General features: G+C 41.1%; 1 protein-coding gene across 5 annotated transcripts in view; it reads left to right on the top strand.

The window, feature by feature from the left end:
- TJP1 (tight junction protein 1) overlaps window positions 1–13,025 on the top strand; it is a 156,510-nt gene that overhangs the window by 58,361 nt on the left and 85,124 nt on the right. The gene's annotated exons all lie outside the window — the stretch shown is intronic.

Raw genomic sequence — 13,025 nt, 5'->3', positions numbered from 1 at the left:
CTTTGGAAAGAGCAGGCTTTGGGGAAGGGAAGATGAAATCAGCTGTTAAGAAGTGCTCAGAAAGTGTTTTATGGGTGTTTGATATCAGCAGACCACAGCTCCCCTTGACAGGCAGGGGAGTAAACAGAGATAAACAGGCTCTTGGGCAGGCTAAGGATGTGTCTTAAGAACTGATTGCTAACAAATTCTCTTCATCTGAAAGCTTTTAATTTGTTGTGGAAAGTAACTGGGTGGGAGAATTAACTGTTTCTTAAACAGTCATTTATTTGGTGATGTTTCCTATTAATTTTTTTAGCAGGAAAAAGCAGCTAAAGCATCCTATAGAAAGCAGAGAGCCTAATTTATATATTTGTAAGCCTTTTATATGTTCTGTGTTGAGGCTGCCTAGTCACTAAGACACAGTTATATTATGACCACAGAACAATTTTTGTTCACAAACTGAATAGAGAGCATGAAGAACAGGGACATCAAGAGAAAATGAAAATAAAACCTACAACCTGGATGCTTCCTTATGCACCAGTAGTGAAGTGGAGTCATACACAGTGCTGGAACCTGTATTACATCCCATGGCTGCTGCTTCTGTGGTAGCTAAACCATGGTGTGGTGGCATAGAGCCAAATCTGTCATTTTTTCATCCTCATTGTTTCTCAATTGTTTCTCAATCAGGAGGGAATCCCCAGTTTACTTGCTCTGAAAGATCTCACCTTCCTTCCCAATTAATGCTAAAGGGGTGGAGTTGGAACTGAACAGATTATGATGTTCTTTACCATTGTGTATCCTCAGGGCTTTCAGTGTATGCATACCTGATAACTGATTTAGTGTTCCTGAGAATTTCACCCAGAATGAATGTTTCATTTCGTGAGAATAATTACATAATGGTATAAAAATCCATCATTTAAACTCCTAAGCTGTCAACTATGTGACTTTTATGCAAATTCAGAAGTTAGTCTGTTATGTGGAGTACAAAGACAGTTTTGTTTTAGACACAGTATGTCCTCTTAGCTGGAGAGGATGGTCTGCCAAGAAATGAAATAAAGAGAAAGATGCATGTGGTGCTGAGGAGGTGAGTAGGAGTCCTATAAAACGTCTAACTTAGTTATACTTATGATTTTTTAACACAATCAAAAATAACTCTCCACTTTCTTGGTGAGGCAAAGTGTGTGTTTCATTACTGCAAACTTACATTCTGCAGCAAGCTAAGACTTATGCACATCAGAACATACAAAGATGTCTGTTCTGGTGTTCCTTAAGGCCAGCCAAGAAAGGGTTTTGCGTGGAAGTCAGGGTGTGGTGTTTGGGCAGAAGTTCAAGGGTCAGATCCTTCCCACATCCATGTGCAGAAATGCCTTGGTCTTGTCAAGTCCACCCAGATGCAGCCAGCAGCAGCTGTGTCTCTGATGGGGACAGTTGCTGATAGGAACACTGGTCCTTCCAGCAGTGACTTGCATGATCCCTGTGAGTCTGAGTCCAAATGAAATGACAGTTTAGCTACATGTTTGCATGCAGTTCAAAACATGGTTTACTGTGCAGCATAAAAACAGCTTGGCTTTGGAAACTCTTTGTCATTTAGCTAAGCTCTGTCATTTAGCATGATCTGCCAGGAATTGGCATGGCAAACCAGGGAAAACTTCTTTGCCTCAATCTGTACTGCAAAGGCCACTCCTTAGGAATCACAGAGCCTGGAGGCAAGAGAAAGGTCTGGAGAAAGGAAGACTTAACCTTGGTGTAGGAAGATTGGGTTAGAGATCATTTAGGCAAACCTGACACCCACAAATCCATGGGCTCCAATGGGATGCACTGTTGAGGTCTGAGGGAGATAGCAAATGTTATTGCTGTGTCATTCCACATCATCATTGTCATGGAGAACAGGAGAGCCTGAGGGCTGGAGAGAAGTGAATGTCATTCCAGTCCTCCCTGAGGGCTGGAGAGAGGACTCAGAAAACTACAGACCAGCCTGCCTCACCTCTATCCCTGTAAAGGTGATAAGGACACATCCTGGATGTTATCTCTAAGCATGTGGAGGCAGAAAGGGTTACTCCATATACATTCACCAAGGGGAAATCATGTTTGTCTAATCTGATGGCTTGACTGGCTGGAAAAGATTTTCAAAAGATCACTTCAGTGAGTAAATTTTTAGAGCTTTGTTAGAATAAAAGTTGCATTGATGGAAACTTTTGGATGATAATGGAAGTTAAAATCTGATTAGTGGATGGATTCTTTAATTTGCCTGAATGTAATTTACTTCACTGCTGTAGATGTCTTGGATGAAGACCAGGCTGCAAATGGAATTGGTGTTGATAAGTCTCATTACCATTGGTAGCATCATCTCCAGTTGGAGACTGATAGTTACAGCACTAATATAAACAGTAAAACTGATCACACCACGACTTTGGATCCTGTCCTGCTCTTCCTGAATTCTAGGACAACACTCCCATTGGCATCAGTAGCAGCAGGAACAGGTCCAACAGAATTATTTGACAAGAGGCTCTTTCTTAACTCTGTACTGGCTGAGCTATGTAAGCAAATTGTTTAAAAACTCTGATAGATAATCCAGAAATCTTCACAGTTGAGCAGTGCTGATTTATGCAGTGTCTGCTGATGGTAGCAATTTATTAGCAAGAGGATATTTGCTCCTTTCTTCCTTCTGTGTGTTTCAGGCAAGGCTTTGTCCTCAATTTTCTGTTTTCCTAATACTCTTTGAAATTTGTGACCTTACGGCCACACCTAATGTTGAATTACTCTGTTATTTGTTCAAATAACAGAGATGTTAAAGTCATTTTTTTTTACAGGCTATTTATAGGTTTTTAAAAGAGAATATAGAAGGGATATTTTTAAACTGCAAGAACTATGTGTTGTCGTTAGCAGAGTTTCAGGCAAAAATACCTTGTTTTAGCCTTTTCATGTCAAGACTATGAATGCAAGATGTATCTTTGGAGCCTGTAATAACACAAACTGTCTGTAAATGATGCCTCCTATATTTCTAGTGTATATTTGAATATATTTCATTCCACTGTTTCTTATTTGCAATAAAATTTGCAAAGTATGGGAGGCCAGTGAGGCAGATGATAGAAGCAGTGTGTTTATAGTGGCTGCGTGCTGTGGGGAGGTATTTGAGGGTGTGGATCTCAAGTGCAGGGCTCCTGCTCCCTGGCCCAGCCTGGCTCTGAGTACAGACTGAGGCAGAAATGGTTTCTGCTTTAGCTGGAACAGATTGCATTCAGGGACCTGTTTTGGCCAGCATAAAAACAAACCTTCCACCGACTTTCCAAAGCATGTGTGCTCCCATTTAAAGCTGCATTTTACTTTTAAACTTCAAGGTAGTAATGTTAGACTGCTGCTGAGGAACTGTGGGGTTTTTGGTCATTTGACACCATGCAAAATTGATTCCACATTATCTGTATGCAGATAAAGTAATTTTTCACTGATAGCAATAAAAATAGCAATTCTCATTCTACATCTCTTTTGTTTTTCCTTAGCACTGGAAAGTGCTTTGGAAAATCTTTGAAAAATCCTTTGCAGCAGTAATGAGTGAAACCTGTGGTAGGCTTCCTGGATAGGAGAATTCTGCTGGAATTCAGCTTTGTTTGCATTCCTGTATGTGTGTATAGGTTTGCACTGCCATTTTGGAAAAGAGATTAAAAAGGCCATTGTTTTTTATTGACCCTTGTAGAGTGAATAAAACCAAAATATTCTCCCTAGTTTGAGAGCTGGGAAAAAACTTCTTGAGCAGCAGAAATACTGATCTGCCATTTTCTGTGAGTTAGTGCCTGAATGCCCTACACCTCTTACTGCCATATCTTTCCCCATAATGATGGCCTCTAAATTGTACATAATTCACTAGTCCTCCATATTCGCCAGGCTTTCAATCTACTGTTAGATAAGAGGTAGACAAGATGATAAAACAAGTTTGTTTTCCTAGGAAACCTAGAAAAATGATGAACCTACACTTGCTGATTTTGAAGAAGGCTGCTAATATAGTCAGCACTGCCCATTTGGCACTAGCTATTGTTTAAATACCATCACAAAGAGTATTGTAAATGAGCTTGTAAGAGGAAGCAATGTAGTCATGTTGTCATCATTTCACTGCAGGCTGTTAGTAATCAGGAGCTACATACATTTGTCAGATCTTGCTTTTACTTCATCTGGAAAGTTCAGTTTGGCGTGATAATCAATTAACATTGTGTATTTCCAGTGCCTTTCCAGGTTGCAGTTCTGTTGTCTTTGTCATTAAAACACATGGATGACTTTAAAATGTAAGTTACAAAGATTTGTGCATGGATTTTCCTCAGTAAACTGACACTTGGCAGAGGCAGTCAAAAATGCATTTTAAGATGAAAGAAATAATGGTTAACTGTACTCTGATGGCAGAAGAAATAGCCCTTCACTACTGTTTACCTTTTCTAATTTCCTTTTCTCTTCTTCCTACAGCTGGCTGCTACTAAGCATAAAATAATTTTAATATTAAAAATACAAGTTTTGGATGAAAGTAAAGAATAGGGTGTAAACTATTCATAGGTTTAAGGAATTAGAAAAACAAAATTCCACTTTGAGCTATTTATCAGCATTAAAATATGTTTGAGGTGCTGTTGATATCTGCTATTTATTCAGCTCAAGCTGGAAAAACAGTGTAAGCATTTTGCTAGAGGGTGTTTCTTAAATATTACTGTTACCATGGATAATGCAAGTTGACAGGATCTATAGTTGAGGGGCAAGTCATATGGAGTCTGCTTGCAAGGGTTATATTTTGGCAGGCAGAGGACAGGTTGAAAACACATCAGCAGAATGAAAAAGTTTTACTGCTTTTAGATTGAGATTTGTGCCAGGCCTGTACAGAAACATTAATCCTGACCAGGTGGGTGTTTTTGAAGTTTAGTGTAAAAAAATGGTCATCATAAAAGCAAACTGTATTCAAAAAGAATTGAGTACAGATATTAAGAGCAAAAGCTTCTCCAGAAGCCAGAAGCATCCAAGCATCCTTTGAGGAAGGTAAGAGAGTGTGTGTGTGTGTAGGAAAATTCTGCATGGCAAAGGTGATTGATGGCAGTGTTTCATTTCAAGACCATACACAAATGATTCCTAGGCTCTGTGAACTGTTCTAGAAGTCTGATAGAGCAGAATAATGTTCACACATGGTTTAACTGCATTTCCAGTCTGACAAACCTATGTCAGAAATTTTTTTGTTGGTCTGTGTCTCAACACTGTTCTGCAGATGTTCCTGAACTTGGTATGGGTGGGATGCTGAGCTGTTGCCAAGGTCACCTCGTTTTCCCTTAGCTCTAGTGCAAGGAATTAAAAACTGTAGCCTCTGGTGAGGTGGGAGCCTATCAGGGAAAGTGTGGTGGAGGGCTTTGTGTATTGCATTACCAGCTGTTAGAGCCAGAAGCTGTTTGCTGCTCTGCTCTGTTGGAGCAGGTATTTGGTCTGGAGGGACTGCAGAGTCAGCCTGTTCAGTGTGAGCAAGATGCCACTGTTATCATTTAGGAACTGAGCTTTCTGTTCCCAGTTTCCAAACTGCCTTTCCTAAAACAGCGTGGGCCTGCTCCACCCTACTTCTCCTCCTTAGAGTTCAGTGCTTCAAATTGCTCTTTGTTCTGCTTAAGTGATCTTAAGAGAGTATGTAAACACAAGTCCTAAAAATAGTTAATGGTAGGTAGGTTGAGAAGTTCAGAATAAGGGAGCATAACACAAGCAGAGGATGGCTATTAAGTATAATAAAGAATGGTAAAGAAAGGAGAAAATTATCAGGAATATGTCTGTTCAAGGGAGAAAGTGTGAAGAAAGCCTAAACTGACAGTGGAGCATCTTGCCAAATTTTTCCTGCTCTTGAAGCCAGCCCCCAGACAACATGGAGCCAGTAATTATTCAGCTGCTAAGTGGGGGGTGAAGTCCATTTTTAGAAGGCTGAAGGAGAAAGCTCTACCTTCAAAACAATTTGGAAGCCATGTTGCAAGTAGTATAGCAGTGACTAAAGGATCAGGGTGCATTGTCAGCATACTAGGAAATGGGGATGGACTGGAAAGACAAGTGGATTTCTCAGTGAGTTTACACAAATGAAAAATACCCCAACATGTAATACCAGCACAAGTTTGCAAGGAATATTATGTTTTCCTACTCTTCATAAATGTGACATGGACTCACTGAGAGAGGTTGTAAGTACAAGCACAGCTTTGTGCACTGGAATTTCTTGGAGTACATTGTAGTAGTAATACCAGTGTTAACAGGTTTTTTACCTACTTGCCTTTATTTCCTTGAGTGGGAAGACCCTATACTTGGGAAGTTTTTCATGTCTGACTGATTTTAAGGACTGCAGTGGACAGTGCAGTAAGCCTGCATTTAAATAAAACATCAGCTGAATCTTTGGGGAATCTAATTGGGGATAGGTTGGGAAAAGATTGCTGGTTATTCTCGAATATCCTAATAAAACCTTTTGGCATAACTGTGGCTTCTAGTTTCACTCAATTAAGTGAACAAGTCCTGAGCATGCACAAAGACCTTTATTAAACTTGCAGATAGACCAGAGGAGGAATTAAAGGCAGTGAAATGAGACTAGCTACTGCCAACAAGGAATTAAATACAACCTGTCATTTTTTTTTGCTTAATCAGTCATCTTAAATGGAGTGGGAGCTGCTCCTTTTATTTTTCTTCCTCTCTTACCTCTTCTTGCAGTATTTTGGCTCAGTGTTTTGTGCAGATCACGTGCCATGTGCCTTCTGCAGTTGCTCAAATTCTGCTTCTCCTGGGGATCACGGAACAGAATTGGTCTTGAATGGCATTTATTCAATTCAAACCTCCCATGGCTCACTTGTTTTCTCCTACAGCCAAGTGGGTTTGCTCCTGCTCCTGGGTGCAATGGCTGCCCCTTCAGACGTTGAAGTGCTTGCAAAGAAAAAAAAAAGTCAATAAATATCGATATTATGGTCTACATTTCCCCCAGGAACAGGAAAAGTGGCAACAATGAATTTCTGCAATGCTATTTCTGTACTTCAGTGCTTGCAAGGTTTATAATTTCTGATCTGCAGTCTCTCCCATCTGTGAGTTCATCTGTCTAGGAGCAGCAGGTGACAAATAGAAAGTTTAAGGCTGAGAACACCCAAGCAAGTTTTCCTTGGTATTAAGGTTTAATGACTTTCAGTAAATGCAGAATTTTACAGAGCCCTGGCCTACTGAGACTGGAGAAGGGCAAGGTGTTTCCTAGCAGACCATATGTTACCATCTTGGGTTTCACAACGGGTTTAAAGAGCACATCAGGGAGAATTTTGCTGTTCCTGAATAAATGAGATGCTGCTCTGTGTCCAGAAGGCAGATTCTTCTGCCTTTCCAAAGCAGATTTTCAGTACTGTGATGGCAGTAGGGTAAAATAAGTGGCAGAAACAATGATGTGCAAGAGCAGTGTTTCTCTTATCATCTATCCTAATCAGCCAGTGAAAATTCAAGTTGCATAACTAAATTTCAAGCATTAAGTTTACAGGGAGACTTGTGAAAGTAGGAGAAGGCCCGGAGAAATACTGATAAGAGGTAATGAGTGCTTGTTTGATTGCTAACTACAAAGTGATCTCTTTCAGTGGCAAGAAGTTCAGTCCCTCCCAGAATAACAAAAATTATCTGGTATGAACTTTGTCATTGCAGATATCTGGATGAATTTTGTGTGCTGAAGGGGAGCTTAGTATAGCAGCCTACAGATCCTTAAGACATTTCCCAGGGGAAAAGGATTAACGAGGACAACACTGACATCTGATAGCTTTTGACTGTTGGATGTTGATAAATGTTAATCATTGAAGAAGCTTCCATGACAAATCAAAGTTTTAAATTTATATAAAACTTATATGATGCAAATCTATGAATACAGCAGTTTTACAAGTTGTATAATGTTTTATTATTCATATAGCACACAGCATTAGAGCATAGAGAATAGTAAGAATCCTAAAGGATATTTTTATAGTGTGACATTTTTAGTGTTTGTTTTATGCAAATGTTTTTCCTCTTAGGGAAACTGTGAAAAGTGTAAAGGTGAAAGCAGAGGTGGTGCAGGGAGCAAATCCTGTGCTGAGCAAATCCTTTTGTTACAGACAATACTGCATTGACATATTCATAAAATGCCAAAGTGCAGGGGGTCCTGTGAAGTTGGTCACCCAGTAGGAAATTGCTGTCTCTTTATACCTAATCTGGAATCTGCAATAGCCAGTATAGGAAGTGTTAATTAGCTGCTAATGTTGTGTCCTTCTTTTCTTTGATTTTTGAAGTACATCTTGGAGTGAGAAGAGGGAGCATGGGGCATCCCATTGATGTGGTGCTGAATAGGTCTTCAGAATATTTTCCCTGAATGTTCAGAGGGACATTTGTTACTTGGGGTTTGCTTGGGATAGAAGCACCACTCTCACTGTTGTATCCCAGGAGCTTTTCCAAAATCCTTTTTCCTGTTCCCCTAGTAAAAAAGGCTTATGGTCAATGGCATCACTGGGGAAACTGTCTCTCATGCTCAGACAAATCATCAGACATGGGCACGGAGCCGTGTGGTGGAGTTGCTTCACGTCCCCATCCAGCTCTGCTGCAAATCAGTGCTGCACACACCCAGTGAGCTCTGCTGCACACACAGTGAGCAAGCTGCCCTGGGCTGGTGCTGCAGTCCCTGCCTTGCTGCCATGGTCGGAATTACAGTGCCCCAAGTATTCCTTTGTGTTCATCACCATGTGAGTGGGTGCTTGCAAACCTGGGTCCCAGCCTCAGGGTGGCTGAGAAAGAGTTACTCAAAGGTCTGGAGGCAGAAGGTACAAGCTGGAGTCTGGGGCAGGTGAGGAAAGGGATCCTGAGCAGGCAGGAGCTGCTGAGGGCATTCAGCACTCGGTGGAGGGTGCAGGATGTGGCTCCTGGAGCAAAGGAGTGGCAGCTGTGGGGTTGCCCTGAGTCCTTCCTTCCCAGCTGTGTGGCAGCCACAGTGACATGTCCAGGGAAGATGCAGTGGACACAGATGCGCCTGGTGAAGGGAGGCTGGGTTTGCCTTGTAAGATAAAGTATGGGCAGAAATGCTAAAAAGGGAGGAAGGGAGGTGGAGACTGTGGAAACCTGGTGATGTCAGCATGTCTTCATACTGAAAGCACTGCAGGGCAGTAGCTTGTTTACCCATAAATCCACTAAGAATAGCATGTGGGTGCCATGGATCCCAGCACAACCTTTCCAGAATTCCTTCCTGTTCTCCAGGCAAACTGTTTTGCTACCCTTTGCTCAGTCCAGCTGCTACACTGCCATCCCTTATATGATACAGTCACTTGCCCACTTCTCTCTGACCTGTTTTGGCTGCTGTGAGAATTCTGTTGGTTAATAATGCACATCTGGGGAGAAGGTAGGAATAATGTCTTGATCTTGCACTCCTACCCACATATCTGTATTCATATGTCATGGATTAGTAGATGTTGAGTACTTCAATTAGGCATTCTTCCCTTTCCTACCACCTTCTGTTTCTCTTCAGGTTTTAATCTCTGTGGCTTAGAAAATGCCAGCAGACTATGGGGATTGCCAAAAACTAATAATAATTAAAATTCCTTGCTATTAAAAGCAGTATGTGCTGCTTTTGAGCTGGAAGCATTAGAACACTTTCCAAGAATTCCAGCATATTAAATTCTGCTGTGACATTTGACTTACAGCATGGTAATTTTTTCCCCTGCTTCAGCACAGTGTAATGACAGTAAGTCCCAGTTTTGTAAATAAATTCCCACTCAAATTCCTCATGACATCGCGTGTGGGAGTTCACATAATAAAAAAGGAATGTTCCCCTCTTCTTCATGTTTCTTTACAAACCTGTCTCCATCATTGAAACAAATGTCAAATTTTCTTCAAAGACATGGTGTCTACCTGACTGAGCTATGATCATTAATGTTCAGAAGTGCTGTATTCTTAGCTGACCTCATTGATAAGCAGATTCAAAAAAAAATAGGAAAACATTGCATAGCTTAATCCAATTGCTGTAGTCAACTGGACTGGCTAGAGCAGGGTGCCTTGGTGGCAGTGCAGCCTCAGAACGGGCCTGACAAGTTCCATAGGGATTCCCAGCTGGCATGTTGAAATAAAAGGAGCCCAGCTGCTGCCTCATCGCCAGCCTCTGCTGGGCTTCACTGGGTGGGAAGGAGAAAGCAAGGCTGCAGCTCAGATCTGCTCTCTGGACTCTACTCTGGTGGCTCCTGTGAAATTCCATTAAGGTCCTTACTGATACAGTTAATTTCAGTTGGGCTGATCTGTTTCCAAATTATGCTGGAGACTAGACTCCAGGGGAAAAATGGGTAGTTTAAATCCACTTTCTTCGTGATCACTGATGTGTTGGCACTAAACCTACACTGCAGCTATGGATTTATTTTTATATGCCCAGGGCTCCGTAAGCAAAATCTTCATTACTAGACCAATGTAAGAGCAACTCTTTTTAAATTATAGCTCATGTACTGGACAAGAAATCTATCCTTTTTTAGTGATCCATATTGTTTAATGAGCCCTTTTATATTTGTAAAAAAATTGTCGATAATTTGACATCAGCTTTGCAAAAGGAGAGCTGTGTTGAAGCAAAGACATTCCAGCTATGGAGTGAATGCCTTGCAGTACTGCAGCCTCACCAGGGATTATGTTCCACTCTGAAACTGCTCGCTGTTCACAGAGCCCAGGTTCTGGCCAAACTGGAGTTGTTTGGCCCTCACAAACAAGCACATTTCCTAAACAAGATCAAATATTCTGATTTCTGACCGTTGCTCTTGCACTGAGGCACAGTGAAGATTTATCAGACTCCTTAAAGGGAGCCAGTGGATTTGAATTATAGGTTGATTATAATTTATTATCTTAGTGGTGTCAGACACTCACAGCCAGTTCCTGTGTTGTAAATGTTCTGTGTTTCCACCTTGCACCTTTCTTTCTCCAAGGAAGAGAATGGAAAACAAAGACTGAAGGGTCATTCTGAGCAATTAGACACCTCTTTCTCCACTAACAAAGTAATTGCCAATTATACAGGTGAATTCAGATCAATGATAACAGTATTTTCCGGGGCTTTGACCACAACACAAAATAATATTTTATTTTCTCTGGGCATGTTTTGTTGTGTTTAAGATTATAATATTTAATGGAAGTTCTGATATTTTCATGTGCTAGTGAACATATATATCAGTATTGATTCTGCTTTTCTACTTTGCTGGATGCATACATGCTGTCTATAAAATTAAGACAGGAAGACATGCTAATTTTCCTTTTGCATTGTCTGTTCAGCTGTGACTACTGCCCAGTGCACTACAAGGTGCTGGGACATATCAGTTACTTATAAATGACTTATGTGGTTCTGGTGTTACAGTAGGAGCCATGTGGAAAATGCCATGACCATCTGCAGGGTGGAAATCTGGAAGCACTGTAATCCCATATAGAGCATCTATTCATCCCACATGGCACTGCAGTCCCTCTGAAGAGCTGCAATTTTGGCTATAAGATGATTGAGGCTAGTGTTGCAAATTAGATTTTAGAAGTGTCTCCTGTGCATGTTTGAAGGTAACTGTACAGTACCAGATCATTATTTTATATGATCTGTTTCAGATATAGCAACATGCAAAATATTAGTATTTATTCTAAAGAAAATAACAAGGAATCAGAAATAAAGCAGAATTTGCAATGGGCTGGGCTGCCGCTGCCTTTTTTTCTAAGGCCCCAGCAATGTCACCAGCAGCAGAAGGCTGTGGAAGCCTGGCATTCACAAGAAGTGTCCCATTGCCAGCCTGGTCCTCCAGCACTTTCCTGGAGCTTTGGCCTCTGTTCAGGTTTAGCTTGCATGAAGTTTTATTGTTCAGGCTATGAGTGTAATTTTTATAACCTTTTTTATTTCTGACAGTCAGTCAGTCAGTGTGACTGAGAAATTTATTGAGTCTTATTGAGTGAGGGCTCTATTTTCCCTTAGCTCAACTGGGAACCTGGTTTCCTCCCTTGTGCTGCAGTGCCATGGAGAAATCCAGAGGACTTGTGAGAGAATTCCCCTCATATCCTTGATGCTTGGAGGTCTGGTTTTCCCCCTCTTCAGGACATCATAGGACATCCACTGAGGATGGGGAAGTGTGCTTGTAGCATTCTGCTAATTTACACAGGCATGGACAGTGTCCAGGCAGTGCAGACAGGACTTGCCTTCCTCTGGGCTGCACCTTCCAGGAGGAATTAAATGCTGTATCTTGACCCTGTTGAGTCAGGGATAGGAAGAAGACTTTAGTCACTAGAAGGTGAAATAGATTTTTTTTTATTAGGAAGAAGTTGTGACTTTTATAGTCTGACTCACTAAGCTGATACTTGATTGGTCTCAAAGTGAAAACTTCTCACACTATTGGTGAGCTGTGAACAGCACACTTTGGAGAACTATATCTATAAGCAATGGTTACAGAAAGAGAGATAATTGTTTGAATTCATTCCTCTAAGTTTCTTACAGCTTCTACACAGCTTCCCAGGATTTCCCTGGGAGAACATATCTCTCTCTGTTCAGAGGATATGTAATTACTACAGTATCTGCCCAAAGAAATATGGACAAGTAAAAACTTAATTTTAATTTTGCTGGGTCACTTGATGAGCAGGGGACTGTAATGGAAGCACATCTTTAAAATTCTTTGATTCTACTCCTGCACTCAGTGAACAAACTCCACAAGTTCTTCCACAGAGCTACTGTAATGCTCTCCTCATTATTACATTGCAAAAATAACCAGCTGCTGCTTCTCCCCTTTATTTCCTGCTGTTAACTCCTTAAAAGACAACTGAAAATGAGGCAGATAGTACCCTTATAATTCTCCCCTTGCAGATAATTTCTGTGGTTACTGTGCTTCTGGGAAGAGGGGTGTTGGCAGCAGCTAGGAGGCTTCACTCAGGGCAGTGTGAGGAAGATGTGTAGATATGGGGCAGGGCTGTAACTCCATGGCTCTGAACTCAGCTCACTGAGGACTTTACTGTGTGTAAGGTTCTCATAGCTGTGGGTAAGAAATGACAGAACTCCTCTGACAAAGCACAGGGATCCCTGGTTTAGAATAGAATTTATT

The sequence above is a fragment of the Melospiza melodia genome, chromosome 15 (assembly GCF_035770615.1).
Source record: "Melospiza melodia melodia isolate bMelMel2 chromosome 15, bMelMel2.pri, whole genome shotgun sequence".
Classification (NCBI taxonomy): domain Eukaryota; kingdom Metazoa; phylum Chordata; class Aves; order Passeriformes; family Passerellidae; genus Melospiza; species Melospiza melodia.
Note: the sequence above shows the minus strand (reverse complement) of the source record. Positions and strands in the feature narration are given on the sequence as shown.